General features: G+C 44.0%; 1 protein-coding gene across 13 annotated transcripts in view; it reads right to left on the minus strand.

The window, feature by feature from the left end:
• Positions 1–24,954, minus strand: part of AKAP13 (A-kinase anchoring protein 13) — a 246,566-nt gene extending 221,612 nt beyond the window's left edge. For 6 of the 13 annotated variants that reach the window (XM_083713031.1, XM_083713026.1, XM_083713024.1 and 3 more), the window contains exon 1: positions 24,677–24,907. The gene's annotated coding sequence lies outside the window, so the exon portion shown is untranslated. Of the gene's footprint in view, positions 1–6,699; positions 6,764–15,360; positions 15,422–24,676 lie in introns of those variants that run through there. The other 7 variants (XM_083713021.1, XM_083713025.1, XM_083713032.1 and 4 more) reach the window with 6 other exon arrangements.
• Between the last annotated feature and the right edge of the window lie 2,965 nt (positions 24,955–27,919).

Here is a 27,919-nt window from a genome sequence, read left to right on the forward strand (position 1 = left end):
GTTTCCTTTGATGACTTGTCAGAGCCAACAATAGAGCCTCAATAATACTGGCACCAGCAGAACTCCTCCGTTCCGAGCCATCATGTGGGAAAGCACTTCCCTTATTTGCTTAGCAATTGCGCTTATGCATTTTTTAAATTTAAAAGGCCAGAACTGATAAAGACGGTGAAGTTGAGAGTTCTCAAGCTGGCGGGTCTTCAAATGTTCAGATCTTGAGTCGGCGTTGCCCAGAATAGGTAGAGCAGCTGTTTTTCACTCCACACGTCTTTCTAAATAAAATTAATTTCTATTGTGGAAAAACCAGCCAATTAATGGACAGCAAACAATAGACAGAAGACTAGTGCCTAGCCTTAAGTTACATATATACCCTCATTTACTTAGTTCAACAGTTGGAAGAGGGTCTTTTCAGCAATTGGCTTCAATCCTCTAGAATTACCGTATTTTTTCCCGTCTATAAGACTCCCCCATGTATAACACGCCTCCTAATTTCTGACATTATTTTTAAGGGGGAAAACCTAGTCATACACAGAAAAATACAGCACTTCTCTAGGTCAGGGGTCGGCAAACTAAGGCCCAGGGGCCGGATCAGGCCCAATCGCCTTCAGGATCTGGCCCACAGACTGTCCGTGGATCGGCATGGGGATTCTGTTTGTTCGGGCTGCGCCATTTTTCCCCCTGCACCATTCCATTCCCCCCCCCCTCGCACACACCCCAGCGACACCTCCTCCCTCTCTCCCTCCTCTTGGCTTCTCCCAGCCCTGCCTAGAGGAGGAAGGGGGCTGGGCTGAGCTGGCTGAGCGCCATTTTAAGCAGTCCCTCTCTGGAGCCAGACCTTTCGCGCCGCTCATCTTCCCTCCACCGCCGCCGCTCTGGTGCTCCTGTGAGCCAGAGAGCAGAGCGGATGAGCTCCCTCTGCCTACCCACAAGGGCAGCCCCTGGGAAGGTAAGCGCAGTGAGTAGGGCTGGGGCTGGGGCTGAGGACTACTTGCCTCATTCGCCTCTTCTTCCAGCTCCCCCCCCCCCAGTGCCGCTTCTCCAACCCACCACAAAGTCTGAGGGACAGTGGACCAGCCCGTGGCTAAAAGAAATTACCGACCCCTGCTCTAGATCAAGATGAGAACCTTCCTCATGGCCTTCCAAAAAGTACTGCAATGCCTACTTTTGGGGATGGCTTTGGGAAAGGAAGGGTCTTAAATACTATATAATACAGTGGACGCTCAGGTTGTGAACGTGATCCGTGTGGGAGGCACGTTTGCAACCCGCAGCACCGTTTCTGCGCATGCGCAAAGCGCGATTTAGTGCTTCTGCGCATGCGCGAGCGCCAAAACCCGGAAGTAATCCGTTCCAGTACTTCCGGGTTCAGCGCGGTGCACAACCCGAAAATGCACAACCTGAAGTGTCTGTAACCCAAGGTATGACTGTACTATATTTTAAGGGTCTTAAATACTATACCGGTAAATATATTGTAATAGTTTGCTGTACAGGCATTCTATACACCATATTATCATGCAAACTGCCCTAATTGATGAGTGGTGAGAGCTTCAATTTAAAATATTTACAGATTGTTTCTTAGTCTACAGTTAAATAAACCCTAGCTTTATACGATTGCAATATTATGTGTCAAAAGTCCATTATAAATAAGTTAAATCTGCCATCATGGATTCATGCAAATAAATAGTCTGAACTGTGATGCATATTTTACAATGCCTTGCCCCATTAGGTGGTATGCTGCCAGCATTGCACCTACAACCATGCAAATTGGTCTAGGACCCTGGAGACAGGGACTCTGCTGCACAAATAGTAATGGCTCTTCAGCCACCTCCGCTCTCACCCAATCCTGGACCACTACACACTTCTGTATATATGCATTTCGGAGAGGAGGGATTAAGACAGATAAAAATGCAGCTCTGAAAGGTCACAGATCAACGGAAAAGTCTCAGGAGGACATCACCTTGGTGAAGCTAAGCAGGTCGGGAGCCAGTCAATGGCCAGGTAAGTGACAGCCTGGAAACCACATGTACAGGATATAAATGCAAAAAAATAAAACGGTCCAGGTCCAGTCCTCACAGCATCGTCAGGCAAGGCTTGGAAAGATTTCTGCCTGCCGAGCTTCCGCCACTCCTTGCAGACAGCACTTAGCTACATGGTTTAATGTCCGACTCAACAGAAAGCAGCCCCCTGTGTTCAGTGCTAAAAGGTAAAGGTAAAGGTACCCCTGCCCGTATGGGCCAGTCTTGACAGACTCTGGGGTTGTGCGCCCATCTCACTCAAGAGGCCAGGGGCCAGCGCTGTCCGAAGACACTTCCGGGTCACGTGGCCAGCGTGACAAAGCTGCATCTGGCGAGCCAGAGCCGCACACGGAAACGCCGTTTACCTTCCCGCTGGTAAGCGGTCCCTATTTATCTACTTGCACCCGGAGGTGCTTTCGAACTGCTAGGTTGGCAGGCGCTGGGACCAAGCAGCGGGAGCGCACCCCGCCGCAGGGATTCAAACCGCCGACCTTTCGATCGGCAAGTCCTAGGCGCTGAGGCTTTAACCCACAGCGCCACCTGCGTCCCACGTGTTCAGTGCTAGATTTACGTATAAGCTAAACAAGCTATAGCTTAGGGCCCCACTCTCTTGGGGGCCCCAAAAAAATTAAAGGAAAAGAAACTGGATGTACATTTCCAAAATATAAGATAAAAAAATAAAATAAAACCTACATACAGCAACAGTGTTTTGTGTTGTGTAGGCTCCTATGATGTAAGTAGCCTGATCCCTAAAATATCACTGGTTTGCTCATTTCTATATATAGGGTGCCTACATTCTGCTTGGACTGGTTGTATGGCAACATGTGCAAATGGCTTTAGATACCTTTTAGGTCCATAAATTACCATATAGCATATAATCGACACACACAAAAGTGAGAATTTGTTGTCAACAAAAGACAGCTGGACATAGAAAGGGCCCTATTACCTTCTGTAGTTTAGGTCCTCATCAAACCTAAATCTGGCCTTGACTGTGTTCCTAAGCACATGAACACACATATGAATTGAAACAGGTCAAAAAAGATTAAGTGACAACACTCAGCTGTGATAGATGTCAATGGATGAGCAAATGCCCGTCATCTTAGAATGGAGTCTTTCAGAAAGTGCAAGACATGTTTGCAAAATTGGGTGGGAGAAATTTGCTAACATGTATGTGGAGAGCAAACATTGACCATTACTGTTTTACGTAAAATGACACTATAAACTCAATGCTATGTTTATTCATTTATTTTTTCAGAGACTATTAAATTTTATTTAATCAATAAAGAGGGGCAGAGAAAGTGCAAGAACTTCAGAGACCAAAAAAAAAAAGTCAACATGCAAACTTTTTTGCACATCTCCACTAACTTCTGTCACCTCTGCCCATGACAGACTCCCCACCACTTCCTTCCTTGCAATACGTGCTTTAAGAGAGCAAACACACAGCTCAGAAAGTGGTTTTAAAAACCACAATCCAGTTCTACTCCTGAAGCTGGATGAGCAATAGCCTTGATATAAAAACACAAGCCCCTCTGAACTATTTGGTGGAAGAACAAGGCATTGCAAGTAAAAAGAGGCTTGTGGCCAGCTCACCTCTTTCAGGCTTAGCTCTACCATTCTCCTCCTCTGTCTCTTATCAACAATACTCAAAGGAATATAGGAAGCTGCTGTGCACCAAAGCAAACCCTTGATCCATCTTGCCTTCATTTGATCCATCTCCTACTTAGAGATACTCTGAATTGAATGAGCATTGCACTATGTCCCTTCTTTATCTCTGCCACTGGTGTAGACAGTACTGAGCTAGGTAGAACACTCGTCCAACTCTGTAAAAGGTGCCACCAGAAATCAGGTTCCGAGGTCTGGAGATGCTGTCCGAGGCGTTGAGAGACCTCGGAGATTGCATTGGGGGCCCTGTAGCGTGGGTGTGAGCACCCACAACAAAAAAATGTGGGTGCTCAGACACCCAGAGCCCCCTATTGTTGGCACCCCTTGCTGATGGGCAACACATGAAGATCTGCACAGATGATTCCAATGCATCCCAAATTATTACCATTGTGTAATTTTAAGATTACTGTGTAATCTCAGACGGTTGTATAATCTGTGGCTATCATGAAGGGACACTGAATTTGCCACTAAGCAATCACTACTCTATTTTTTCTAATGGAGCAATAGCTGCCTGCAATTTTTTAAAATAATAATAATAATCCTACTGCTATGTCTTGCTTCTTAGGATTTTGTGTTCTGGGCCGGCAGCTGCTTTTTTTTTTTTTTTTTAGTGTTATTCTATTTATTAAGATAATTCATTGTTTGACCATGTTTAACCTGGTGCTTTGTGGAATTGTTAGTTTCATTTATAATCCCTCCTCTCCAAGAAACTCAAGTGTAAGGAATAGGATTCCCAAACGTTTACCAAACTCAGACCAACTTCATAACGAGATCCTTTCCAAATACAGATACCACTGCCTGAGACAACTGTTGAGCAAATATGAAAAAAGCTAAGGAGGAAATAGACAGCTGCTTTGAGTCAAGAACATTGCCAAAAGTTTTGGGCAAATAGACTTCACTACCCGACTATAGATTTGCATTTCTCAACCTCTAATCATTCTGCCAGGATCTGTTTAGTTGAACTGAAGACAGGGTGGATAAAAATCTCTCACACATATACACACAGCACATACAACTTGGATTTAGCATCTGGTGCCCGATTTGCCACTTTCCATAGTACCCTCCTTAAATTTGGCTCCAGCCCCGACTAAAGTGACTGGTGGCATGTTTTGCTGCTTGTCTTCACTTGACCATGTCATATCATAAAACTGGTATGAGCCCAGAAACCTACACCAATCCCTTTCAGGTTTATAATTGAGAAAGCCTGCTTCCGTTGCCCACACACATCCCTGGTCATTCAAGTTTCTTCCTCTTACAGTCTTCCACCTGTTACCACCTCCTCACACTGTTTAAATGTGGATCACCAAGTTTCTGGGGGCAGCAAACTACCTATTTTACTTCTGTTATTCTTGAACATGGGCATGTAGGCTGATGGTACCATGTAAGGAAGATATAAATCATCTCATTTGCTCTGTGCATCTTGTTCGTGTCCAACTAGCAGAGGTTCAAAGACTGTCTCAAGGCAAATCTAAAAAAATGTAGTATAAACAACAACTGGGAAACACTTGCCTACAAGCGCTCCAATTGGAGAACAGCCTTTACAAAAGGTGTCACGGGCTTTGAAGACACTCAAACTCAGGACACAAGGGAGAAACGTGCTAAGAGGAAGGCACGCTTGGCAAATCAACACCGTGATCAACTCCCGCCCAGAAACCAATGTCCCTGCTGTGGAAGGATGTGTGGCTCCAGAATTGGCCTCCACAGTCACTTACAGACTCACTGTTAAAACCGTGTTTATGGAAAACAATCTTACTTGGCTATGAATGATCACCAAAGAAGAAGAAGAAGATACTTCATGTGTCCACTTGGTGGGAGAAGGAAAGGAAGTTTAAGGTTGCTTAAACACTTGTAGCTTGAAAGCACGATCTATTCAGTTTTTTTGCCAGTTTGCACATTTGTACTCAATATGGCTACTCACGGGGAAGAACGCTAGACCCCATCCCTCAATCCCTGAAAATTTTATTCAGCCACCTTCTGACTTTCATGATTTTAGCCTATACATTTTCAAGCATATCACAATGACCAGCAATTTTTGTTTTTTAAAAAACGATTTGTTTTCAGGAGGGTAGTGCTACACACTCAGACCTAACTAAAAGGCTGTTTCCTCCCCTGGCATTCCATGTCCTACTTAAAACATGAGGCTTCATAGCCCCCCAAAATTGTTTCTTTGAACAAGAGCTTATTCCACCAGCTTTCTGACACAAGAGTACTCCCAACTGTGAACAGTAAACTAACGCCAGATAACGCAACTGATTTATTCAACAGCCAACATCTTTTTAAAAAAACCAGATACTAAAAGACAGCAGCCACGGCATTCAAACAGGTGTGCCTGCTTACCACAATCCTCCTGTGATTAGACTCTTCCTTTCTGTGAAGGCACCAAAGGCTGTAAACAGAGATTACAGTGAAACTAGGCAGGTTTTCAATTCATTATTCATCAATGGGTGGGTAAAGCTTTCACTTCCGGGAAGAAAGGATCCAAAAAAGTATAACGCAGCTAGCAGAGAAAGGCAAAACTCTTCCCAAGTGAGGTTTAATAAACCAGCGCAATGGATGACTAAGCAGTAGCAATGTGCAGGCTCCCAGAGTCCCCCTCATCCTGCCAAAAGTCTCTAATCCAGAGCAGGAAACAGTAAAAAAAAAATAATGGTCAGCTCCATCTAACTCCTTGCAGACGCTTTGTCATAATGAGAAACCGAATCGCAGCCATTTGCAGCATCCGGAAGAGAGGATGGATTGTTCAGAGAGGGAAATGAGCTACTCTAGAAAGATACAATCATCCTTTATAAAATAAGTTTTATTATTATTTATTGAGCAGTTTCAGAACGATAAAAAATGTTTCAGAAATTGTTTCAGAACAGTTTCAGAAGGATAAAACCCATGTCATTCTAGAAAGGCAAGATACTTTTTTAAAAGTGCATAAATATTTACTTAGGGCAGTTCGGATGTCTAGGTATCAAATCTGTCCCTGGTAACCGCCTTTTAGAGAAAGGTGCTATTCTTCAGATTTCAGTTCTATAGAACTTACATTTCTAAACAAGCAGTGATATTGGTTTCCCAGGGAATTCTGATCTGGAAGTCCTTCCACTTACCTAAAATAGATTGAGACCTGTCTATCAGAATTGCAAGCCACTCACATGCTAAAACAGAAACATAACATTAAATTTACATGTTGTAAATAAATAAATAAAAAGTATTTCAGATAGCCAAAAGTAGTTGAATGGAAATATCAGAAATTCGACAGACTGCATTTTATATGGTTTAAATGTCCTATTCAAAAGCTTTACTTGAAAATCTCATCTATGATAATACTTGTAGTAAATGCTTTCAGAGAAGACAGCACAATAGCATGCACATCCCTTCCATTATTTAGATTTTAACGGGGGGGGGGGGAGGCACTGTGATACTTGGTTAACACTTGAGTATACCTACAAACATTAGGGATGGTTGAAAAAAAGTCAGACAGCTATTGATTTCATGTCACGGGGGTGGCAAGAATGAACTAGGAGACAAGATTGAAAGAGCTATGCAAGGCAAACGTACCAGATTTCAAGTCCTTGCCTCCCATAGCTGTCAATGTTTTCCTTTTTTTAAGGGAAATTACCTTATTCCAAATAGGATTCCTCGCAAGAAAAGGGAAAAGTTGACAGCTATACAATAACTCCCCAACTGGGAAGGCAAATCTCCTGAAAGTCTGGAGATCCAACACAGAGCTCAGCTGAATGTTGCCTAAGAAGCCACCATCGGAAAGGAAATTTGTGATTGTTATAGTCACTGCAAATGGAGGTGCCTGGCTGTGCAATGGGAATCTGGAAGCACAGTAGTAATAATTAACAGAGAGCCAGCTGGAAGTGTCCTGCAGGCACAATCTTGTGGACGTCAAGAACCGCCACCAGGCTCAAAACACTTTGGGCTCTCATGAGTCAGAGGAATCCAACCACAAAGCATAGCCAGGGTCTATTCAGTTCTTGCAGACAGATAAGCAAAGAGGGTTTGTTTGTTTTCAATGAAGACTCCTTGACAACTCGACCGCCAGGAACATTAGCTTCATTTTCTAGATTCAGGTCCTCAGGTTTACGTAGCAACCACCCAAGGTTTGCTTTCACCCAGGTCTTTAATTATGAATCTTCCCTCCCAAGTCTGGCCTTCAGAGAGACAGGCAGAGGTTCTTACAAAATGCGTACGTTAAGGCAGTAAGATAACAAGTTGAGCTGGTTTTTGACGCAAATCTGATTCTTTGAGGGAACATTTAGAAAAGGCCTAATAATAGCAATCATATTAATAGCAATACCCACTTGGCTCTTCCTGAATGGTTACAAGAGCTTCATGTCTGGGTGATTTAAAAATCCCCAAGAAAGAAGGCTAATTGTGAAAATTTGATTTAAAATCAGCTTATTAAGATAAGCATGGGGGGCCCCTCTTGGCTGTTCTCCAAATGTATGTTTGGGTTAAACATGGGTCCTGTATCAGAAAAGATTGAAGACTTCTGCCCTATGGTCATATCCACACCATACATTTAAAGAACTTCACTACCTGCAAAGAATACTGGGAATTGTAGTTTGTGAAGGGTGTTTGGAATTGTAGCTCTATGGGCAAACTACCATCCCTAGGATTCTTTGGGGAAGCCATGCCTGTGATCAGTGCTTGAAGAGCCATGGGCATCTCACTAAGCTAAGCCTCAGCCCAGAAGGCCCCTGAAACCAGCATTGCTGAAGAATACTGAACATCCTACAAACTGGACTTCTCACGTGGAGATCATTCTTCTGAAAGGCTCTTCAAGCAGAGAAATGCAAGGTTTGGTCACATTTTAACAGTGTTCGAAATTAGCCAGGCGCCAGGCACATTTTGCAACCTGGCTTTCAACCACTTGCAACCAAGTGAAGATGCCTGAGTGCCAGGATGACACCTGACATCGCCACCATCTGGAGGTGCATACTTGGGGATCACTGGATCTGGACTGTTTTCACACCCTAATACCCCATCCTGTAGAATTCTATCCATTATATTTTATCTGTACAAATGGAATGAATTTCTGGAACCCAAATGCTTTTCCTGTGCAGCCTCAGAGGAGCAGTCACCGTTAAGAAAAAGAGGTCGGAATAAGCCAATATCTATGTGGACTCTCCGTGGATCAAGTAAGTGGCTTTTCTTCTTTAAGTTCTCAAAGTTCTTGACCTAACTCAAGGTTGCCACCTGAACTAGCCAGGTGTTTAACTGATAATCACAGTCGGTCCATCATTTGAAAAACAAGACTTATAGCCGTCTTGCCCTAAAATGACAACTAAACGTTCCATTTTAGTGACTGTAACCTTGGTTTAAAGAGCCATTTTGGCACCTAGCTTATATATCTGAGTTTCTAACACTGCATTTTAGGTATCCTTAGAGAAGTTACCGTATGATGCAACCATTAACTGTCCTTTCATATTCATAGAGCAGAATTCCAGAAGATAAGAGGACTGGAAGAAGTTCAAAGAATATCTCCAAAAACATTGTAAAATGTTTGAATGTTAAAATGATGTTGGATATAAGGATAATATGGCATCAGTAACATAGTAAAAAGAAATATGCAAAAATGTCTTAAGAAAAAAGGGTGAAAAGACCAGAGTAAAATTATGTCGAAACTAAACAAATGATATAACGGAGTAAGTTATAAAGAACATGTGATAAATGGATATAAAAGGAAAGGAAAACTGAAGACATAATAGGTTGAAATGTATAACATTGAATAAGATTGGAAGAGGGTAAGGAATTGCTGAATTTGATTGTGTAAAGGGGAACACAGAAAAGGGAGATGTGAGGAAGTCAGGAAAGAGGGTTATAAAGACTGTAAGCCAAAAATTAGATTTTTATTTTTTCTTTGTTTTTTGTTTTCTCTGATTACTTTTTCCTTTTTTCGCTTATGTTTTTTATTGTGTTTTATTGTTCTTGTTGGATTGTGCTGTTTTTGATGGTCTTTCTCTTTTGTTTTGTCCAATTGTGATTTGTTTTATTATGTAAAATCTTAATAAATATTTTATAAAAAATAAAAAAACAGAATTCCAGAAGATAATCCATTGTCTCCTGAGACAGACGGAGGACAACACCAACAACTCTGTATCCCCACTTTACATTACATGCTGCTTATTGGACACAGGAAGTTGCCTTGCCCACGTTTGCTGGTAGAATCGCTCCTAGGCTCCAGGCAAGGGAACATTCCCAGCCCTACCTGGAGATGCCAGGGATTGAAACTGGAACCTCCTGTGTGAAAAGCAGGTGCTCTGCCACCGAGTTACAGCCTTCCCCCAAAAAACACCCCCAAGATCTCAGAACATTGCCTTCTGTTGTTGTTTTACTGCAGTTAATGCAAGTCGGAGGGAAAAAAAGAAGCAGTAATTGAAATCACTCTAGCGGGTTGCCATAATTTTGAGGCGATGCAGCAGACATTGCTTTTATTTTGCTCGATTAGTATCATCTGACATTTCAATTATTTTGTTTTCCACCATGTCTGATACGGTGCTAAATAAGTCCTGAATGTTATCTAAGGGCAACTCCAGGCTGTCGCTGTTTTTTGGATGCGACTCAATCGCATAGCAAAAAATTCAGTCTGTACGCCGATTGGGAGGCTTTTGCTCAAGGAAAGCGATAAGGAAAGCGACAGGGAAAAGCACTGAGAAAAGTATGAGATAACACTTCTTTTGACACAGTCGCCTAGCCTCCCCACTAGCAAATCCAAGCTCATTAAACCAGCCAACTTTGTCTAATCTCCCTGTAATGAAATCAGGATGAATGCTAAAACCAACCAGCCTCGTGGAAAGGTTCTAAGTTACCTTCTGTCCTAGCAGAATCAGACTAAAATGGTACATCAGCAGATGCACACGCCATACATTCTAAACACATCTATCACACCATTTAAAGCACATGAGTCCTCTCAAAGGATCCTGGAATTGTGGTTTCTCCCTCGCAGAGCTTCAAATTCCAGGCATATTTAACAAATCATGTTTCCCATGATTCTTCGGGGGAAGTCACGTGCCAACATCCTGGGAAACAGCAACCAAACCTCCGCAAACCTACAACTCAGGTTATAACGGGCATGATGGCCTCACCTAGTGACACCCACTACAGTGGTACCTCAGGTGACATACGCTTCAGGTTACATACACTTCAGGTTACAGACTCCGCTAACCCAGAAATAGTGCTTCAGGTTAAGAACTTTGCTTCAGGATGAGAACAGAAATCGTGCTCCGGTGGCGCGGCAGCAGCAGGAGGCCCCATTAGCTAAAGTGGTGCTTCAGGTTAAGAACGGACCTTCGGAACGAATTAAGTACTTAACCTGAGGTACCACTGTACTGTTATGAAGCCCCCAAAGGTTGCCAATGTAGGAATGTAGCTCCTTGGCTGAAAAAGGTTCCCCAGCTCTGGGTTCTCAGACTTTTGTCTTCCACCCAGCTTCACATAACTTTGCTCACAAATCAGGCCCATCTTTCATGTTAGAAAAGCAAGCCTATACCAGTTACTAAAGTTTGAGTTGTGCACTGTAATTTATAGAACAAAGGAAGCTGATTAAGTAGCCCACAGAAACCCACAGCAATGTTCAAGTGGTCTGTGAGAGCAATGTTTTAGAACTGTTGATCTAATTGATTAGATTCTCAGATATCACAAGTCTACAGGTCATTTCTCACACTCACAGTTGAACACAGATGGCAAGAAAAGGGTCAAATGAGAACAATATTGGCACATGAACAAGAACCACCTTTTAGCCTACAAGCCAGTGTGGTGTAGTGGTTAAGAGCGGTAGTCACGTAATCTGGGGAACCGGGTTCGCGTCTCTGCTCCTCCACATGCAGCTGCTAGGTGACCTTGGGCCAGTCACACTTCTTTGAAGTCTCTCAGCCCCACTCACCTCACAGAGTGTTTGTTGTGGGGGAGGAAGGGAAAGGAGAATGTTAGCCGCTTTGAGACTCCTTAAAGGGAGTAAAAGGCGGGATATCAAATCCAAACTCTTCTCCTCCTCCTCCTCCTTCTAAGCCGCATGCTCAACAATTCTGATAATAGCTTGACACAGATTAATTCCATTTTACTGCCATTATGTAAGGTCTAGTGTTCTGGAAGAGAAGGTGCATCACTAGCGCAGGGCCAAAAAACAGCCATTTTGCCACAAGCATTTCTTTTCTTTTTGAAGTTCAGATTGCATTACAAAAAAAAAGTGTGTACACAAACAACAGGTTTGAAAGATGCTTACAGGTGCATTACTCATTGGGACACCTCGGAGAGAAGTCATGTAGCTACATGCAGGATGCAGCACGTGAGCAACTTTGAAATGCAAACCTACAGAGAAAGGTATCTGGTCCCATAAGTATGCAAGGTGGAAAGAGCAGTCCCATCTTAAGAAGGCATGTGTCTCTGGGCTTCCTAACCAACCCACTTTTGAAAAACTGCCCCCATGAAGATATCCTGCCACTTCAATCATCCCCGGCCTTTGGTCTTTAGCATCAAACCAGAGTAACGGAAGACACTATTATGGGAACTCAAATGAAAAGTCAAGGGCTTTTAAGAGTTCTTGGTCCTATCAACCTGTGCAAATTAACAACTAGAATGGAAGATTACCGTGCCCACTAATTATTAGGAAAGGCATCTTGAAATGAGAACAAGGAATTAAATCCAGGCATGGATTTAAACTGCTTTGGGCCGTCGACCTTGATGAACATTACAAACCTCCAGTCACTGAAGCAGATCCCACATCTGCACAGAACAAGCCTGTAAAAACATTAACCAAGCGAGGACGGTTGCTAAGCAGTTACCCCCAAAAGGCTTAGAAAGGGCACAAAAGGGGAGTGCACACTGCACATTAGTCAACATCAACACCGCCACCACGAAGAAACTATTCAGGGAATGAAGAAACAACCAGATCAATTTTAGGAAAGGAAGTTTAGTAGCCGAAAAGGAGAAAAGATGCAGATTCATGAACAGAGATGGCAACATGAGGGTGTGGTTAAGTTGTCCATGGCACCTTTGAACAAGTACTTTGTTGTTGTTTAGTCGTTTAGTCGTGTCCGACTCTTTGTGACCCCATGGACCAGAGCACGCCAGGCACTTCTGTCTTCCACTGCCTCCTGCAGTTTGGTCAGACTCATGTTTGTAGCTTTGAGAACACTGTCCAACCATCTCGTCCTCTGTCGTCCCCTTCTCCTTGTGCCCTCCATCAGGGTCTTTTCCAGGGAGTCTTCTCTTCTCATGAGGTGGCCAAAGTATTAGAGCCTCAGCTTCACAATCTGTCCTTCCAGTGAGCACTCAGGGCTGAGTTCCTTCAGAATGGATAGGTTTGATCTTCTTGCAGTCCATGGGACTCTCAAGAGTCTCCTCTAGCACCATAATTCAAAAGCATCAATTCTTCAGCGATCAGCCTTCTTTATGATCCAGCTCTCACTTCCATACATCACTACTGGGAAAACCATGGCGTTAACTATACGGACCTTTGTTGGCAAGGTGATGTCTCTGCTTTTTAAGATGCTGTCTAGGTTTACCATCGCCTTTCTCCCAAGGAGCAGGCATCTTTTAATTTCGTGAATGCTGTCATTGGATACAAATTTACATTTATATCTCACGTTGCCTCTAAGGAGCTCAAGGTGATATACAGTATTACCTTGGGTACATATGCTTCAGGTTACATACTGTCAGGGAACTGACATCGGAGCCAGAAGTGGAGGCAGGGCTCCCAAGCGATGCCGGAGAAGGGCCAAGCAGGGAGAGAGGGGACTCATCAGCTGGGGAAGGAAATCAGCGTAACACCAGGGATAAAGGGGGGCGGATGGGGGAATCGGAGAGAGGGCTTCAGGACTCTTCGCTGGAGACCAGCGGGGAGAGCACAGCTCACACCCACGAAGCCACAAAGCACAGCTCACACCCACGCTACCCACACCCACGAAGCCACAAAGTGAAGGGCTGTCCAGCCAGGAAAGGTTTAACCAGGCTACCTAGCCAGGAGTGGCGGCAACTTACGCACGAGCAACCCATATAACCATTACACATACACTTCAGGTTACAGACTCTGCTAACCCAGAAATAGTACCTCGGTTTAGAATTTTGCTTCAGGATGAGAACAGAAATTGTGCTCTAGCGGCGCGGCGGCAGCGGGAGGCCCCATTAGCTAAAGTGGTGCTTCAGGTTAAGAACAATTTCAGGTTAAGAACGGACCTCCGGAATGAATTAAGTTCTTAATCCGAGATACCACTGTAAATGGTTCTGCTCTCCAAAGAGCTGCAACCCTGGGGTAGAACATCTATTTTGCATACAGAAGCCACAGGTTCAATCCTCAGAATCTCTGGGTGTGGGAGAGACCCCCATCTGAAACCCTGGAGAACCGCTACCAGATAGTGTGGACTTTGTTCCAAAATAAGCCATTTTATACTCTCAAGGACCCTGTCAAGTAGATTACACTGAGTGGTCCAATAAGTCATGGCCAAGTAGGGATTTGAACCTTCGCCCAGAGATTCGTGGTTCTTGATGAATTAACCTTTCATTAGAACATTCAAGTGCCAAGACCTTGTGAACGTGGCTTGAAAGTACATAGGAATGTCAACAGAAAAGGAATTGGTGACGATTTCAAATGGCTGGAAAGCTAGAGCCCCACACCCTCCATAGTTCCTGTTGGCGAACAAAAAAAAAAATACATTGCAGAGTACATGTTATGTAAAACAAACAAAGTTGCATAGTTTATCAAAGTTGCAGTTCAACCTGGCCTAACACAGAACCTGGAATGCCCACCTCAGTTTTTATCACACACTTGGATTAAGCGCCTATTACAAACAGGGTAGACTTCTGTTTGGAAACATCTTAAGAAATTGTGTGTTGTAATATAATTAAGTGGAAGATACTTGCTTGAATTCTGTCATCACTAAAAAGAGTCACATAGAGGTTTTTCTTTAAGGACGCAAAGGGGCATATATTTTAAGTGGGAATACTGTGCTCCCTATTTTCACTACTCAGAAACCACATCTGCTGAAATACAGCCAGTACAGTTCTTATCACAAACTAAAGGAACACCAAGGTGATGTTTATGGCTTTCTAAAGCAGCTTAAAGATTAACTCCATATGAGGAACACAGCTAAGAAAAGATATTCACTTAGTAAAGCGACTAAAGTTTTTTTAAACAAATATTTTAAGACAGAGGTGGAGAACCTAGATGTTGTTGGGACAATGGAAGTTACAGTCTAACAACATATGGGGGGCACAGGTCCCCCATACCTGTATTATGTTATTTTAAAAACTTGACCCTGGAAGCAGATTGAACCTCCCTGAATGACTAAGTGGGATAGATTTATTTCAGGACACTAAAGTCCCCACATTGGCCTGATGTTCAGTTTTGGATGCAGAACAGTTGAAGTGCATCGAGCTATAACATGACTAACATCTGAGTACGCAGATGACAACAATAAAGGGTGGATGATGTCCCTGAAGGAACATGCGCACAGACAAGCAACAGAAGCAAATGTCTACTAGCCCTGAGGCTGCACCACTCCTCCCTGCCCCTCATCTGATGAAACTCAACTTTTGCAACAGGGAGACTTTTGCATCTATCGCAGTAAAGAAGCCTGAAAGATCAGAGTTTTCCATGGACACAAAATGTTCCCCAATACAGAAGGTTCACTTTTATCACAAAACAGGCTTGAATAATTCACCCGATCTTGGGAAGTCGGAGCTGAAACATACATACCCCAGCAGAGCTGCTACACCCATGTTCCTTCTCCGCTGGATAAAAGTGCTTAAGAGTGCTGAAGTTATCAGGCTAAAACAGCTTTATAACCGTTTTCAAAACACAGGCTGGCAAAGGGTGGGAACTGGTATCTGCTTTTGCAAAATGGTTTTGCCTTTCCTTTTCTAGGCTTGTTGTTTAGTTGTTTAGTCGTGTCCAACTCTTCGTGACCCCATGGACCAGAGCACGCCAGGCACTCCTGTCTTCCACTGCCACCCCCAGATTGGTCAAACTCATGTTGGTAGTTTCAAGAACACAGTCCAATCATCTCGTCCTCTGTCATCCCCTTCTCCTTGTGCCCTCAATCTTTCCCAACATCAGGGTCTTTTCCAGGGAGTCTTCTCTTCTCATGAGGTGGCCAAAGTATTCAAGCCCCTTCGCCACGACAAGGCAGTGATCCATGAAGGAGTTTCTGAACATTCAAAAGGAGTTTTTGAACATTCTAGGGTGAGGAAGGAATGCTTCAGCTTAGAACGGTTTGCCAGAGTCATGTGCAGAAGCAAAACTTCCCATCACTTAGCAGTGCCCAATTAAAGCACAAGGAGAGTTGGCAAGAGGGAAAATCAAGCCCAAAGTTGAACCTGCTCCATTTTTCACACTCTACCTCCCACCAATTTATTAAGTGTTCTGGACGCAGATCAGGTTCCATACTTGGCACTGTTTTACCTGAATATAACCTGTAACTCTGAGCCAGGTTACACGTTTTTCCGGTTATAGTAACATCTACTATCTTCCTTCTTTTTAAAAACTTTTGCTCCGAGACTGAAAATATAACTACAGAAGAATTTAGAACAACCAACGGTAACCCAAAAGACAAAGGTTACAGCCACTTTTTCAAAATAAAATCAGGTAAGGAAGGAGAGAAAGATACAGCCGTTGCTAATTGAGTGCCGCTTTCTCATTTTTCAGCGTAGGTGATCAGTGACCTGGAAGACTATAATCTGCTGCTGAGTTCCAACCCAAATACCCCAGACAGATCTCCAAAAGAAAGGTTGTAGGCTTGTTCACAAGTCGCACTGAACACAGATACAAGCTGTATTTCACACAAACGTCTGTTCATGTGTAGAGCACACACCCAAGTGAGGTTAAAGCTGGGGAGGGGCTGTGAGATGGGGAGGGTCCGAAGGGTCAAACAGAAAAGTCTGGAGGGCCACATTTGGCCCCTGGACTTGGGGTTCATCCAACCCTGCTTTAAAGAAATGTCTCTAGAGGGCTTTGGCACCTGACCGCGGTTGGCAGATCTTGAGCTTCTAGTAGCAAACTAAGTAGATCCCACAAGCCTGAAGTCAGCTCTAACAAGTATTTAGAACATTCAAAAAATAATTAAAATCGACGATAATCTAAAAGCCAGGTTAAAAACACGTGTCAACATAGCCTTAAACAAAAATGGTTTTTAGGTGCTCAAAATAATACAGTGAAGGTGCCTGCCTTGTGTAAATAGGCAGGGAATTTCAAAGTGTGAGCACTGCCACACTAAATTATTAACTCTTATGTGGTAGGCAGTGTTTCTGATCACACATAATTCCACCATTGCTATTAACTGATAGGAGCCAGGTGCTTTTTAAAATCCTGAATCATATTGCCAGGCAACTTGCTATCATAGTAGAGCTGAGCAACATGGCTTGAGATCTATTCTCTCTTAACACTTGGGAATGTTAATTAGGAAAAACCTTGCACATTCAAGATCAGCACATCAGGGATCCATAAATATGCAATGCCACCTGCTAACATTTTGACACACAGGTGCCAACAACCCCAAGCATGGGATCCTCACATGGGCAACGTTTTAAAAAACAACCACCTCCCAGATTCACATTTAAGATGCCAAGGGCTAGAAAACGATTGTAAGGAGGCTACCAGGAAACCACAGTAAAATGACTTCAGATAAGTGCCACAGTAAATGAGCGGACGTGTGGTGACGCCACAAAAGCAATCTCAGAGAACCTTTTGATGCTCAGAGCACCACAGATCCCATGTTTCCCCCCCCCCTTTCAAATCCTTTATTATTTCATTCACATAATATACATTCTTTTCAACAAGCAACTCCAAAATAAGCAGACAACTCCAAAATAAAATCATATGTAACAAAACCATAAGTCTCATGTTTTCATTTACGCTGATCTCCTCTCCGATACCTTTACTTGATATTTCTTTCTGCTTTCTTCATAGAATCTTTATAAAAATTTAAATCTCTTAAATCCTATACCAATCTTTAATTTCGATTAATCCCTTCACCTCCCTCCCCCACAGCCCAGTACTTCCCTTCACCCGTGTGCTATCTTCTTTCCCTGCTATTATTTTTGTTATTGTTGCGTTATTCACTTTCTTTGTTATTCCATCCTTAATATATTATTATCCTATCTCCTTGCGCCTTTTAATGTTTGCTTCTGGCCAAAACCCCAATGTTTAAAATTCCGCTGTCAATACTTCGCTGCAAAACTAGAGCGCGTAACAGGAAGTAGCTGTTCCAGGCTTGGGACAGCTGCAGCCACCTGGCCCAAAGAAACTCAAGAGCAGGGCTGTTGCTAAGATACCAAGCCCTAGCTGCAGCTTTTGGCCTTGGAGACCAGGGTTGGGAGGAGAATGCAAGGACAGCTGGGGGGTAACTGGTGGAATACAAGCCTGGTGTCCTCTGAGGGAGGCAGGGCTTTTTCTTCTAGATAAAGAGGTGCCAAATCTTGTTGACACCCTTCCTAGAGCCATCCTAATGCATAATGGAGGCTGCATCCAAACACAACTTTATTCCATATCCCCAAACGTTTCCATATCCATAGATTTTAATGTTTTATTTCAGATTTCACTCAATGCAACACCCGCTTCTGGAAATCGAGTAACATATAAGGGAAGTTTAATGCTGATCGCCATGTTAATTGCTTCCAGGAAAATCTCAATTGCAACTTCCTAACCTGGAAAATCGCAGGAGTTTTCTACGCTTTAACTTTCCCATGGTTTTCATGGATGAGATAATGTGATGAAATTTGGAGTGGTATTCTGGCGTACAGTTGTTTTCCCACAGTTTTCATGAGGGAACAGAAACATGCACACCTATAAAGTCCATGTCCAATGACACACCATTGGTGTGAATGAAATTTTGCGCAACATAGCATTATATGTATCAAAAGCCAGAGTTCCTTAACACAACAGGCAATGTAGTGTAAAAGGAAAGAAGCGCTAGCATTACAACCAGGAAAATGAATGCAAGACTCCCAATGTCTGAAAAATACACCTGTAGTGGAGAAGACATTGGACTCGGGCTGGTATCACATCTGCATCATACATTTAAAGCACTGTTATACCACTTAAAGAGTCATGGCTTCCCTCAAAGAATCCTGGGAGCTGTACTTTGTTGGCTGGGAATTGTTAGGAACCCCCTAATCCCCTCACAGAGTTACAATTTCCAGGGTTCCCTGGGAAGAGGGATTGACTCAAACCATGCTAAGAAGCGTATGACATATGCATTGTGAGGATGCGGCCTAGTTCAAATCTCTATAATCCCTGAAGATCAACATGTTACATTGTGAGAAATCAGTCGAACCTACCTCATAGAATTGTTGTGGAGATAAAAAGGGGGTGGCATTTATATCCTACTCTAGGGAAAAAGAGGAGACCTGACATGATCATAGTGGCTTCCTTTTTTGCATCAAACCCCTGGTTGTTTATGGAGGTATTTCAGATAGGCCAATGATACAGTTAATATTATGATTTGCCTTTGGACTTACTTTTATTGCTGACAGGTTCAGTTTTGACGTCAAGTTATATTAACATGCGCTGCTTTTATGAACCCATCCCATGGTCTAGCAATACAGGACAAGGCAGAAATATTTAAATTAAATTAATTTTTTTATTTGTTTTCCCAGTAGTTCGCCTCCTCTCAAAATTATCATCTGGAATATTCGAAAAAGAATGAAGTATTAATGACCGGGAGTGGAGCAACATGCAGTCATTCTACTTTCCTCCGTAGCATCTAATACCAATCATCTGCAGGGACCACAAGGATCACAATAGCATATCAATAATGTGATTCATTATGTACAGGGGTCCATAAATGCCTTCGTCAGGGTGGAGAAAGCAGAAAAATAAAAAAAGAAATTCTCTCAACACTAATTCATGGAAACTGAGGCGGTTCTGCCTCAAGGCATCAAGATGATGTGTCTGTCTCAAGTGGCAGATTTTGGGTCGCTGTTCGGAGTCACAGAGAGGGAGACAAATGTTGACTCACAGGACGTTATCCACCACTTCCCATACTGAAAAGAATGGGAATGACACATAAGCTTTTTAAAAATAAAAAATAAAAAAATGGCACTAGCACTTAAAAAAAACAAGGAAGGGTTTTTACTTGGCTCTGGTGGAGTGCTTTGTAAGTCATATACCCACCCCCAAGTCCTACTACTGCATCAAAATGGCTGTATTGGAAGTCACATTAAATAAGCCACAGTTGTGCTTTAAGCAAATGGGCAGCCTGCTGGTGCATGTGGCTCAAAAACTGGCTCCTCGCCACCACACACTGGGAGCAACTGCTCTCCTTCCCCTGTCATCTGGGAGCAGCCATTTCATCAGACAGGTTTAGTGGGAGAGATGGGAAGCAGGGCTCTCACTCCATCAGAAAAGGCCAGCTCCAACCGTCACCGCCTACCCTTGAGCTGTGTCAGCTGGTCATTATAACCGATTAGAAATTGGTGTCCAAGTTTGATTTCCCCCTTCCTTCCCTTTCACCTTGTGTGCCACAGTGGTGGTGTTTTTTAAGATTGTATGTAAGCCTGTGGCTGGGACAACCATGTTTTAATTGAGTGTGAGCAAGCCACACTCTGGGAGCCTTTTCGGCTGAGGAGAGAGGTAACAAATGCTCTTAGTAATCCCGCATGTCTCCTCGAGATTCATGGTTTGTTCCCCACACACAATGAACCATAAGTGGCAAGCCAAAAACCAAACTTGGTTGCAGCTTGTGATTTTTATGGAAGGGAACAAACCACAAACCCACCTTCGGACAACGAGGCAAGACCTCTGAATTGTTGCTCCCAATGAAGTATCCTTTCTGATGCATTGCTTGCATCAATGGAGGATAGAGACGGGTACACGAAACTAACCTACTGTACGAAGGTAAAATTCATGTTCATTTATGCCTCTGGTGCCCACCCACCCTGGCATGTGGCCCCCAGGTGGTTGGCCAGAAGGGAATCCAGCCCCCGGGATGAAAAAGGTTCCCCACCTCTGGCAAACCAGGCCAAAGTCTTTGACTGTATACCCATTATACCTTCAAAACACATTCCTTCCCTCAAAGAATTCTGGACTAGTTCTTGCCTTCATAGTTTCAATTCTCAGTAACAATAGAGTCGGAAGGGACTCAAGCGTCATCGAGCCCACCCCCCCTGCAATGCAGGAATCTCAACTAGCTCAAAACCCTCAACTACAGTAACCCAAATTCTTTGAGAAAGAATGTGCTTCAAATGTGCTATAAAGATATAGTGTGTACACAGCCTTCCTCACAGAGCTCACTTTGTAGACCGGAAGCAGAAAACCTAGAATTGAAGCTGAGATTTTAGAGGCACATTTCATACACCTCTAACCCAAGCTCTTCACCGGGGAGGGGGGAGCGTTCCTTTTTAATAAAGGGTAAATAAATAAACATACATACATCCACTTTGCACAGACTGGGGGGAAAACATGTACCGATTATGCTGCAAGATTAAAATCTCCCACGCACATTAGGACAACAACATGAACTACTAGAAGCGCCCCACCCATTCCTTCAACTTCACATAGTTAAGTCTGCAAAACAGCTTCAAGAGGCTAAACTAGAGATCAGGCACTGGAGAGAGCCACCACCCAGGCCAATTCTGGCTGACTCAGATTGCAAAGCCCCACCACAAGGTCGGGCAGGAGGGAAAGATCTCCCCTATCCTTCCCTGGCAGCAAAGCTGGGTGGCGGAACACCTGCCCTCTTCTCAAATCAGCAGGAGGGGAGGAGTTCTGCAGAACTTTACCACCCAGTCCCTCTCTGCCCCAAGATGCTGGGGAGACTGGCAGCAAAGCTGGGTGGTGGAACTGGAAGCTGCCTCCTGGGAAAGTGCCGCCTGAGGCAGCCACCTCATTCCACCTCATAGGCAGGGCAGCTCCAGACTCAAGTATTAATAATAATAAAAATAAAAATAATGTGTGTTTTAAAAATCAAAGCAAACTTCTGTTTATACAAATAAAAACATGGATTCACTGACAAACACACAAAAGCTTTAGGAAGATAAAGGAAAATCTAGCAGATGTGAAAGGAAAATACGCAAAATAGCTCTAAATTGGACTTTGGGACATGTCCGGAATTATAGTATATATGTGTGTGTGTCAATAACCGGTAGAGAAGGTAGGAAGAAAACAGAGCACATAAAACATTATTGTTATTACAGAAAAACCCTTGAATGTACTGTAAATAATTTCAGTATTCCATCAAGGCGTACTCTCAGCGTCTCCAGATTGTCAATATTTTGAGGGAGAGATTTTAGACACAGACTGTCAACATACAAATAAAGTGGATTGTAGCTATACTGTTGCCCCAGCACAACAAATCCACTTTTAAACACCAAACTTTTTGTGGTTCGGAAAGTGATGGAGAAAAGGCATTTAACATGTGGGGTGAATGAACAAATACACGCTCAACAGAGAACTTATGAACAGAAGTATCAGTATATATGCTCATTGTCATACAGCCCATAAACAAATCAGAACAAATGCTCAATAAAGACTGGACATAATCCAACCACCATGTGAGCTTTGAGCAAACAAAACAGAACAAATGCTGAATGAAGAAGCTCATAGCAGACCAATGAAATGTACTGCACAGTATTCAGTAATTTCCTATTAAACCTTTCCGCCAGCTATTCATCCACTACATGGGATGCATGTGCTTTCTGCTCAAGAAGTTTTCCCAAAAAACTTTATGCTGTACACATTTAATTAGGCAACTCTCCACCAGACCTTCCCCTTCCTCTTAACCAGAATATCAAGTGGATCAAAATTAAAATCATTTTAAGCATGGTGGTTTATATTTTAATGGGGCTGCTTCGTTATGTAGTTCAAATTTAGATGTGCTTTTTAACCATTTGGGATTTTTACCAATGCTTTGCAGTTCATTTTCATGTTTTTGCAAACTGCTTAACCAGAGTCTCAATGGTACGTACATTAATGAAAAACAGAATAATGGTAAGAGAGAGTATGTGTGCGCTATAACCAATGGCCTTCAATAAGAACTCTAGAAAAAAAACTTGCAAATTAGCCTGCATATGCAGGAACGGATCACAATCCCAAACCAGAATTGGGGGCGAGGGTACAGTATTCAAAAATCAGACTTCATATTAGTGAAAAGTTGCAAGGTAGGTGGAGAAGGAATGGAAACCTCACCACAATTAGTTCTTCGTAACCGCCTCCCCCCCCCAAAAAAAATGGCATTGGGTTTTATGTGTGTGTGTTTTTAAGTTTCTCTCAATCACGCTTTCAAAATTTTAAAGTACTACTTGAGAAATTACAGTGTTGCTTGCTTAAATGAAACTCCGTTTTAAGGCCCAGATGTTACAAAACACAGCCTATTAGACAGAAAAACATTTGGAAGGGGAGGGGTGAAGAGGAGAGAAGGAACACAATGACTTTATAGGACACCCTTGGAAGTGAGGGGGGGAGAGAAACTGAGCTGGGAGGGAGAGGAGGGGGGCCTTCAGACATCCAGGACCTCCCCCCAACGCACAGCACTTAAATCTCAAGAGATTCTTGTTTTTGCGTGTACATCATGCCTTTAAAGCACAGCCTCTCTCTGCAGAAAATCATGGGAACTGTAGTTTACCCCTTCCAGGGCTACAATTCGCAGCACCCCTTAAACTATACATCCCCCGGGTTCTGGAAGGCGGGGGTGAGAATGGGGTTTAAATGTCTCGTGTGTGCAACAGCCTAGCCCCCCAAACCCCCCTCCCATACAGGGGCACAGTGGAATTCAACAGGCTCACGCACAGTATGTCTCTTAAAGCGCAAAAGGCCGGCAGACATAGCGGCAGTGGGAGGCAGCGGGGCCCCTCAGCGCCATAGCACAGATCACATCCCATTCCTGGCCTCTACCAAGTCAGATCACCCCAAATGCCAGAGATTAGACCATCACACGCAACCCGAGAGGAACTTTGGAAGAAAAGGGGGGAAAAACAGCTTCCATGCAGTTAAAAGTCCCATTCTCTCCTCCCTACAACATTCTCAAATACAGTACTGAAGAATGTGCAGAAAGAGAAGGAAGTTGTTTGGGGGGTGGGGGGGAGGAAGAATCCCCCACCCGCATTGCAAAACAATTTTAAAGAGTTGGGGAGAAAATGAGTCTTCTCCTCCTCCGGCGCCTTTTGCAAAACTTCACACCGGCCTCCCCCAAGCGCCCCCCTCCCCTCTAAGATTTGCAACTTTGCCTGGTCTGGAATAAAGCCACGTTTAAATTGAGGAGGGGGTTCTCCCTTCGAAGTAGATAGCGTAAAAGCGAGCTGGAGGGGGGGCTTTTGCAAGGGGGAATCAACACACACACACCCCGCCAAACAAGCCCCCTCCCCTTAGAGGAAGAGCAGCAAAGCCCCCCTTTCAGCAAGCACAGACGCCCCTTCCTCCTCCCTCTTCCTTTCTACCCACCCCCAAATCTTCTACCCACCCCCAAATCTTTGCAGGGGATCCATGATCAGCCCCCCCCCCCGCCACCCAGAGGCCATCTGTAAAATATCAGACTTTAGAAATGCTTTTAAAAAGACAAAACTTACCCCCCCCCCACTTCTCCCAATATCACCTTTTAAAGTGGCATCTACCCCCTTTCTGGATCCCATCTTTGCTAACACACCCACAAAGTGGCCGGGAGGGGGGAGAGAAGAGGCTTGCTTCACGCAAGGCGGAATATGGAGAACCCACCCCCACGCGAGTGCAAGAGCCGGCCGATGAGCAAAGGAACCTGTTGCCATTATTTGCACGTGGAAGCGCACCGATCATTGACTCGTATTAAAAACTACCGCGCGACAAGTTCCATGGGACTTACTCCCAAGGAGGCGCGCGCGCCGCCAGCCTTGCCACCGTGCGCGCCCGATCCTAAACCCCCAGCCGCAAGGAAAAAGCTCGGCCTGGCCAAGATTGAATGGGCACACTTTCCCCCTACAGCAGTTTTTTTAAAAAAAAGCGCAGAGGAGGATCGCGATCCCCGATCCTGTGCAGCCGCTGCATCGCGGGCTCCCCAAACCAGCAAAGGCGAAGAACAAACAAGGAGGAGGAAAGTTTCTCCGCTCACCACGAGACTCGCCCGCCGAGGAAGTTTCCCTCTTCGGCCGCAGGAAGAGAACTGGAGGGGGGGGCCCTCCAAGCATCCACGATGGGCAGCCGCGGGGGGAAATGGCCGCTCACACACCGCCCGCTGCTGCTGCGTGGTGGCTGTGTGGCTCTGTCCGGGACCCGAGCGCTCTGGGCTGCCCCCTCCCGCAACGAGCAAGCAAGCAGGCAGGCAGGCAGGCTGGCTGGCTGCTCTCCAACGCCGTGCGCCTGCGTGGAAAGCACAGACTTTGAAAGAGGACATTGGAGAAAAGCTATTCTTCCCTTTGCATGGAACTCAAATCGGTTCCATGACCGCCACCTATTGGACAGTGAGCTCAAAACACAGGTCCCCCTAAAGCAGAAGTGTCAGTGGCTAAGGAGGAGTTGTAGCCTGCAGGAAGTCCCAAGGGCCAGAGACAGGGGCCTGGAGGGCCGCATTTAGCCCCTGGGACTGAGGTTCTTCGCCACTGTTCTTCCTATAAACAAAGTGTTTTGCGTTGCACCATAGGGCATGTTTACACTGCAAGGTTAAACCATTTTCGAACCCAGTTTAAAGGGTGTAAGGGAACTGTGGTTCTATTGAAGGGAGAGGAAACTCTTGCAGAGAACACAACATTTTTGCAGAAGTTATATCCTGGCACACACTGGAAAAGAAGCCATAAAATTTTTAATTTGCAGGGCACCTGCATGGAGAGAAATTTGTGCTTAAGCATATGCTCTTACAGCACAGAGCAACGGGAGCCAATGTGGGCCCCATCAGGTACTGCCTTAAACCTCCACCATCCCTAACCATTGGTCATGCTAGCTGGGGCTGCAGTCCAACACCCTCAGGGGGCACAATATTGGCTATCCTTGCCCTACAGACCACTTCACCAGGTTCTAGGCTTAATCTTTTAAGGTGCTACAAATATCCTTTGTTGGTTTTGCTGCAGCAAGCTAACCGGGCTACACTATTGGAAGGTCTAATACCTGTAAGCACCTGATATTCATTCCGCTAGTCCTCATTACTATTCCAGCGAACACACCTTAAAAGGTTAAGGAGCCACTGTGGAAGGTTCATTGCAAAAACCTCTTTCTCCTCCCCACCTTATTGTGTCTCATTTGCTGTTTTTAGGACTTGAGTTAGCCACCCAGAGATTTCAGATTAGATAATTCTTGAGAGTCTGCTGCAAACAGGTCAATCCCCTGAGGATATTTATTCTTAGATAATACCATTCCTATTGTTTCAGTCGTAGGGACATATGCTGGATCAGGCCAAGGGACCATCTAGCATAGCATTCTGTTCCCATGTACGTTTTCGAGCACAATTTAAAGTGTTGGTACTGACCTTTAAAGCCCTAAACAGCCTTGGCCCAGTATACCTGAAGGGGTGTCTCCACCCCCATCATTCAGCCCGGACACTGAGGTCCAGCTCTGAGGGCCTTCTGGCGGTTCCCTCACTGCGAGAAGTGAGGTTACAGGGCCTTCTCAGTAGTGGCGCCTGCCCTGTGGAACACTTTCCCATCAGATGTCAAGAAATAAACAACTATCTGATGTTTAGAAGACATCTGAAGGCATCCCTGTTTAGGGAAGTTTTTAATGTTTGATATTTTATCATGTTTATTTTAACATTCCAAAAATTAAAAATTAAAAAGGAATATTGGGCACCATTAAAAGTAACAGAATGCAAATTAGAGCTGTCTCCATCTGATGCATGAAGCTGGCAGGGCTATCATGACAATATATTGTTGCATAATAGAACATTTATTACAATATCAGAACATGTGCAGCCCAATCTTCGCCCAGAAAAGTGGCACTCTCAGGGCAGCTTAAATGCAACCAATTCAAATAAAACAGTCCCCACCAGCTAGGCTTTCTCTAAACAACATGGCACAAAAGGAAGGAGTGACAGAAAGGGAAGAGGAAGAAGCAAAACCCAGCACCAACTCTTAATATATGCAGAAGATGTAAAGCAGAGAAGGCACTGAAATGCACAATGTACAGCCTATCTATGCAAAGCCCAACATAAAAGCAGGATGATTCAACACACAGCAGTAATCGATGGCGTCACAATTTCCCCAGTATTGATATGCTAATTTCCCAACCTTGAGGGAAAAAAATCTGATTTCACCTGAATTCTATGTGAATAGAATGAAACTAGCCGATAGCTCAGGAATTCCACGTCCCATTCTCCCTTTTTAAATCATTCTGATGAAGAGTGGCTGGTTTCAGGTCAGCCCCATGTAATCCGAAAGCAAGGGATATTCCTCATCTTCCTTCCTACCAGGCAGACCAGACTGAGTCCTTGCTCAGTTGCACCTCTCTGCCGTGAAGACTGCTGCCCCATTTGCAATGGGTTGATAGTTAAGGGAGGGAGGGGACATAAATAGAAAAGGTGTAGCAGTACCTATTGCAACTGTGCATCCCAAGCACATGCATCTTTATTCAATGAGAATTTACTCCTGAGTAAGTAAACATGAGACTGCAGCTGGGGGTTGCTGTAGCTGTGTTGTTCTGGCTCTCCTGCTGCACCTTTGAACATCAGCTTGAGATGCAGAATTTATACAGGTAAAACTTTTCCACCTGCTTAAAACAGCAGGACAGCAGTTGAAGGAACAGGAAAGATAAAAGCATGAAAGCATGAATCACTGGACTCACTCTTTCATTCATGAATCACTTCCTATGAGGCATCCTAAAGCAGTGTACAATAACACAGAAAGACAGTTACATACATAAAACAGTTTGAAACAATTGCACTGTTTAGACAGCCCTTCACAATATGAATTTCTGTAAACCATTTTCAACTGAAGTTTTACTAACATTTTTAATTACGTGGCATATTTACAGGTTGGTGTTATTGCATTTCATATCGTTGTTATTTATTAAATTTTTATACCGCCCTTCACCTGAGGTTCACAGTGTGGTTTACAACATAAAAACACAAAAATGCACAACATGCTAACAAACAAAACTAATACCACCCTTACCCCCAGATTGTTTAGGTCTGGGAGAAGAGGAATGTTTTGCCTGGTGCCTAAATATACGTAATGAAGGCGCCAAGCAAGCCTCCCTGGGTTGAGTATTTCACAAGCAGGGAGCCACCACAGAAAAGGCCTGTTCTTGTGTTGCCACCTTCTGAACCTCTCACAGAGGAGGCACATAAAGGAGGGCCTCAGATGATGACTACAGGGTCTGGGTTGGTCCATATGGGGATGTATTGCAGTCCTGAGCCACTTAAGGCTTT

The sequence above is a fragment of the Podarcis gaigeae genome (assembly GCF_964106915.1).
Source record: "Podarcis gaigeae genome assembly, chromosome: 14".
NCBI lineage: Eukaryota > Metazoa > Chordata > Lepidosauria > Squamata > Lacertidae > Podarcis > Podarcis gaigeae.